Here is a 7175-nt window from a genome sequence, read left to right on the forward strand (position 1 = left end):
TATTGACCAGTTCTTCTTGATACATTAAATGTGTATTCCTTCCACATTTTTTATAAAACCATTTTATTGGGGGAATCCTACAGCTTTTATCACAATACACACATACATCCATTGTGTCAAGTACATTTGTACATTTGTTGCCATCATCATTCTCAAAATATCTGGTTTCTGCTTGAGTCCCTGGTTTCAGCTCCTCATTTTCCCCTCCCTCCCTGCTCCCCACTCCCTCATGAACCCTTGATAATTTATAAATTATTATTATTTTGTCTTATCTTACACTGTCCAATGTCTCCCTTCACCCACTTTTCTGTTATCTGTCCCCCAGGGAGGAGGTTATATATAGAACCTTGTAATTGGTTCCCCCTTTCTACCCCACCCTCCCTCCACCGTCCCCGTATAGCCACTCTCACTACTGGTCCTGAAGGGATCATTGTCCTGGATTCCCTGTGTTTCCAGTTCCTATCAGTACCAGTGTACATCCTCTGGTCTAGCCAGGTTTGTAAGGTAGAATAGGGATCATGATAGTGGAGGGTAGGGGGGGAAGGAAGCACTTAGGAACTAAAGGAAAGTTGTATGTTTCATCCTTGCTACACTGCACCCTGACTGGCTTGCCTCCTCCCTGCAACCCTTCTATAAGGGGATGTCCAGTTGCCTACAGATGGGTCTTGGGTCCCCAAACTGCACTCCCCACATTCACAATGATTTGATTTTTTTGTTCTTTGATGCATGCCTGATAACTGTTCCCTTTGACACCTTGTGATTACACAGACTGGTATGTTTCTTCCATGTGGGCTTTGTTGCTTCTCAGCTAGATGGCCATTTGTTTACCTTCAAGTCTTTAAGACCCCAAATGCTATATTTTTTGATAGCTGGGCTCCATCAGCTTTCTTCACATTTGCTTATGCACCACTTTGTCTTTAGTGGTCATGTTGGGAAGGTGAGCATCATGAAATGCCTGTTTCATAGAACAAAGCATTCTTGCATTGAGGGAGTACTTGAGCCTTCCTCATTCTTTTGATGTTTTTTCCCCCCATAGAATATTTTAATATTAAAACTCAAGACGTGAGTTTTTTCCATTTCATAGAGATATGCTAAGCATATTTTTCCATTTTGTTTTCTAATTTCTTGTCTTTGCTCATTTAATTATAATACTTTGTATTCTCTTATCAATGGAGCATTGGTGGTGTAGTGATTACGCAATGGGCTGTAATCTACATGGTTGAGAGTTCAAAGTAACCAGCAGATCCAAAGGAAAAAGACTGGGCTTTCTACTCCCATAAATAGTTACAGTCTCAGAAATCCACAGGGATTGCTATGAGTCAGCATTGACTCGATGGTAGTGAGTTTGAGAGTGAGACTCTTCTATCAGGAGCCAGTCCCAGAGCCCCTTCTGACATCCACTTTGATCTTTTCTCTTTATCCTGTCTTTTTAATGAAATTTGCTTTCTTCATGTTTGATGTTGTTGATGCCATCCCACAGTTTACCAGGTCATTAGTGTTCAATGAGTCAATTCTGTATTAGAGATGGTCCCTAAATTCAGGTGGGATATACTCACAGTTGAATTTTGGCTGTCATGGACTTGTTTTCATTGTTTTTTCAATGCCAATGTGAGCTAACATATAAATACAGTTAGCACTTGTTCTCATCTTGGCTGTTCATATTAAGCTTAATCCATTATCTCTTCCCACAGATGTAGTTAATTTGATACCTGTGTATTCCATCTGGTGAGGCCTACATGAATAATAACCATTTAAGTTGCTGGAAATGAAGAAATTGATGGTTTTGCAAAATTCCATCATTCAATCTGATCACCAGCTAATTGTCTATCATCAAAAGGAGGTTTTCTTTTATTACGTCAGTGAGATTATATCAGAATAGCATGGATCCTAAGCCTAATCACATTGGAGTCATGTTTTACATAACAAACAGAATAGCCAGGAGCACAAATAGAAAGGAATGAAGCACAGATGCATTGGAAGCACACAGGAAAACCAGAGAATGCTGGCAGTTACCAGAAGTCAGAAGGGAGGCCTACAGAAGTCATCAACCAGGAACTTAATTTAGATTTTTCACCTCTGGAATAGTGAGAAAATAAATTGCTACTCTTTAAAGCTACACACTTATATTTTTTATTATGACAGCAGTAGATAACTGAGATGTAGTTCCAAGTTTCACTAATTAGCACATCTGTGGCATACTCAAAAGGATAGTCAAATATATATATGGATAAATTAAAAATCACATTTACTTTTATATTTTTTTTTATTTTCCAACAAGAGTGCAAAATCCAATGGGGAAACAGAATAATAAAAAAATCAATCCTTAAAAAACTGAATATTCACGTGCAAAAGAATGAAGTTGGATCACTTTCTCGCGGTATACAGGCAACCCCATTAATATTGCTTCTTTTAGAATTTGTAGGTCAGTTGAAACAGGTGTATATAGTTCTTATTCAACCTTAGAGCAAGGAAAAGCTAGAAGCATTTTCAATATTTTAAAAGCTGCATTCATAGCAACTGAAGGTGATTGTGGTAATGAATGTACTGTGCTTAGAGGTTGGTCCAATGATTTCAAAGTGATGGTATTGACATGACACTGAAGCAGAGCTTCAAACAAGGCAGTGCCCTACTCAAAGATCTCAATAGACAGTGATGCTTCCTATGTGTGGTTCTCTTCTAGAAGGCCTACCTATACCTCTTCCAAGTCTCCCACTCCAGGGCTTCCACCTGTAATGTTTCCTGTTCTGGTCACCTTGACTAGTCATGCATGCTATAAAAAGTCTGATCTTTTCCTGTTTAACTCCTACAGCAATGACAAAGCAAGTTTAAAGCCCTGGATTAAATTTTTCTGTATGTTTATGACAATTTGTAGACTGTCTGTACCAAAAATTCAAAATGAATTATATGTAGGAGCTAAAAGTATAAATCTCTTGGAAAATAAAAAAGGAGTAAATCCTAATAGTGTACTTGAATTAGGCAAAGCTTTATCACTATAGTAATAAAAGCAAAAACAACAAAATAAAAATATAGATAAAATTAGGCCTGATCAAACTTTAAAAAAATGTTATTTTTAAAGGGTGCCACCAAATAAATGAAAATATAACCCACAGGACAGAAGAACATATTTGCAAATCCTGTATCTGATAAGGAATTTGTAACTAGAGTATGCCAAAACTATTACAAGTTCTTGGTAAAAATGAAAAATAACCTAATTTTAAAACAAACCGTATTTGAATAGGTACTTCTTAAATGAGCATACAAAAAGGTTAATAATTACATGAAAATATTCTCCAAATCATGAGTCATCAGGGATATATGTAAATCACATTCCATTTCACAACTCCTCCACTGCCATCTAGGAGATTCCAACTCATGGTGACCCTAAAGGATAGGGTGAAACTTCCCTGTGGGTCCCTCGGATTGTAAATCTTTACGGAAGTAGAAAGCCTCATCTTTCCCTCATAAAGCAGCTGGTGGTTTCAAACAACTGACCCTGAGGTTAGCAGGACCCTTTCCCACTAAACAGAAGCTCTATAATAGAAAGGGTAGGTAATCAGTGTTGGCAAAGATGGGAAGAAATTTGGCTCTCATACATACACTGCTGAGGAGAACGGAAAATGTTGAAACCAATTTAGAAACATCCTCGGAGTTCTTCAAAAAACGTTCAAGATAGAGCGATCATGTTTCCCAGAAAGTCGACCTCCAGCTATAGACCAAGAGAAAGAAATGGATTTCCACACAAAATGTGTGCAGAAGTGTTGAGGCAGCATCGTTGATAGCACCAAAAAGAGTGGAAATAGCCAAAATACCTATCCCCAAAGGTATGGACAGATAAAATATGCTATGTCCACAGTGCAGAATATTATTTAGCAATAAAAAATAATCAAGTACTCATTCTTGCTACACATGGGGGAATCATAAACTTTATGTTAAATGAAAGAAGTCAGACACCAAAAATGTATGTCTATATGAAATATCTAAAATGGGAAAATCTCATAAAAAATTAAGGAACAGATAGGTAGTTGCCTGAGGTGAGGAGAAAATGCTTGGGCAAAATGGAAAATGACTTCTGCATTGGCTGAAAATATGATAAACTTTACCATGACAACATCTGCATAACTTTTCGATATACTAAAATACATTTTATCATACACTTTAAATATATGAAATGAATGATACAGAACCTGTATCCTAATAGTGTTACATTAACATTTACATGGGCCACCAGCCTCAAAAGCAGGAAGGAGATGGGCAAGAGAGAGGGATGTGGTATCCACAGGGTCTCTTATAAATAAGACACATTGTCAAAGAGAAATCATTAGTCTATGACTTGATTGACAGGTTAGACATTACCCATATCTTTTCACAGGTGTGTCACCATGGCAGAAAACATTAGTACCACAGTATCCACGAGGATTGAATTGTACTCTCTTTCAATATTCTGCAGTTTGAGGAATAAAAAAGACTGAAAGAGCAAAATCAAGGCTGAGGGTATATGGCGAAAGATTTTCCAGTGCAAAAAACGATTATTCAAGAAAGCTTTTTACAGCCACAAAGAATGAACAGGTGAATAATGCTATTGGAAAATAAATTACTGATAGATTGTTTAGCCTTTAACTTGCTAATGTTGCCATTAGGTGACATCAAGTCAGCTCCAACCCAGAGCAACAGAATGAGGCACTGCAAGGTCCTGCGTCATCCTCACCATTGTTCCTCTGCCTGAGCGCATTGACTCCGCCACTGCGTCACGCCATCTTCTTAAAGGTCTTCCTCTTTCTAGCCACCCCTCTACTTTACTAAAAAAGATGTTCTTCTCCAGGGATGTACCTCTTCTGACAACATGGCCACAGTTTGCAAGACTTGACTTGCCATCTTTGCCTCTCAGGAGCACTCTGGCCTTACTTCTTCCAAGACTGATCTGTTTGACTGGCTTGGAGTCCATGACACTTTCAGCAGTATTCTTAAGTACCATATTTCAAATGCATCTGCTCTTCTATGGGCTTCCTTATTCATTGTCCAACTCTCACATGCATATGAGGCAATGGACAATCATGGCTTGGGTCAGTCCTCAAAGTAACATCCTTGTTGTTCAATATTCTAAAGAGGTCTGTGTAGCAGATTTGCCTTGTGTAACACATCTTTTGATTTCTTGATTGCTGCTGCCATGAGAACTGATTATGGATCAAAGTCAAATCAATCCTCGGCAACTTTGACCTTTTCCCCATTTACCATGATGTTAACAATTCATCCAGCTGTGAGGATTTTGGTCTGCCTTACATTGAATTGCAATCCGTAATGAAGGCTACAGTCCTTAATTTTTATCAGCAAGTGCTTCAATTCCTCCTCATTTTCAATCTTCCAATCATATAATCCAGCTTGTCTGGCTAGCTCATGCAATATTTTATTTTCCTAAAACGTCTTTAAAATATGTTCCTTTGGTCACTTTGGAGTCCCAAAATATCATTGTTGTTGGAATTCTGACAGCTATGCCACTTTTATTTCTACTGCCAATTGGATCATACATGGTGGAAGGTTTCAATAGAGCTTCTAGACTGAGACAGACGAGGAAGTAAGATATAATGGTCTACTCTGAAAATGTGACCAATTGAAACATATAATAAGCAGTACAGCATTGTCTGATGTTTTGTCAGAAGATACATTTCTCAGGTTGCAAAGCATTCACCATGTAACTGGGGAAGAGATGCTTCCTCACAGCTCAGCCACACATAACAAACAATAGGATGGAGGACAGCCTTGGGGCCATTCCCTGATGTGGCACAACTCAAAATAACAAAAAAATCTCTTCTAAAATCCATGAGCAATTGGAAGGTGGGAAATAGAATGTATGAATCCGGGAAAACTAGAACTTGTCAAAAGATAAAAGAGCATTCTTAACGATCAATAGTCTAAGCTTAAATGAACTGATAATGAGTATTTTCAATCATACAGTCTCATGGTCTACTGTGCCTGGATGCAAAATTGAAGCAGAATTGTACCACAATCATGGTCAAATTGAACACGTCAAGATCTGTTTGAAGTACAGCAATGGTAGTCACAGGACAATGCTCATACACCTGCAGGCAATGAGGTAAGATACCACTACTCAAATGAATGCGCCGACCACTAATGTTAAAGGTGAAGCAGTTGGAAGTTTTTATCAAGTTCTGCCGTCTGAAATTAATCAAACATGCAATCAAGATGCATTAATAATCATTGATGGCTGGAATGAAAAAGTGGAAATAAAAAGATCAGTAAATAGCAAACATCATGTTAGTGGTAGGAACAAGGCCAGAAATTGCATGATAGGATTTTTTCAAAATGAATGACATAAAACATTGGAAACTTCTTTTCAAATACATGAGTGATGACCATACATATGGACCACACCAGATACACATGGAATACACAAAATAAAATCAGTTCTATCTGTCACAAGAGACCATAGAAAATCTTAATACATCCGTCCAAACAAAGCCAAAGGCCTACTACAACAGAGACCACACATAGTTCACATGCAAGTTCTAGTTGAAGCTAATGAAAATCAAAATAAATCTAGATAACCAAACAGAGCCCTTAATATATCCTACCTGAATTTCATGTCCAGACACAAAATAACTCTGACATGATGAGTAATCTTGACTGATGACCAAATAAACATTGAGGACATACTACAGAAAGGAAGGAAATAATCACTAACGAGCAAAGAAAGAAAAGAACAAATGGAAGTTAAGAAAATGCCTCCATACTTGCTCCTGGCTATAGACTCGCTAAACTAACTGGAGGACATGAGCTAAACAGAGATTCCAAAGAGAAAATACAAAAGAAAAAGCAGAGTATTATAGCAAAATGTTAAAGAGCTGTATATAGAAATCAAGGGTAAAGAAACATTCATTCAGATTTTCTGAAGCAGAAAAAAATACTCAAGCCTCAAGGGGCAATATTGAAAATAATGTGGGCAAAATATTGATGGGCACACAAACCATCACAAGAAAATAGGGAAATTGTAATAGATTTTATTTTACCTGGATCCACTACCAACCCCACCAAAGAAGACTGAAAGAATCATCGACTGCCAAAAGAACCAATAAATCTGTCTTGGAAGAAGTACAGCCAGAATGCTCCTTTGAGTCAAGGATGGCTAGACTTTGTCTCATGTACTTTGTTTTTTTCAAGGT

This window comes from Tenrec ecaudatus, unplaced genomic scaffold, assembly GCF_050624435.1.
Source record: "Tenrec ecaudatus isolate mTenEca1 unplaced genomic scaffold, mTenEca1.hap1 Scaffold_425, whole genome shotgun sequence".
Classification (NCBI taxonomy): Eukaryota; Metazoa; Chordata; class Mammalia; order Afrosoricida; family Tenrecidae; genus Tenrec; species Tenrec ecaudatus.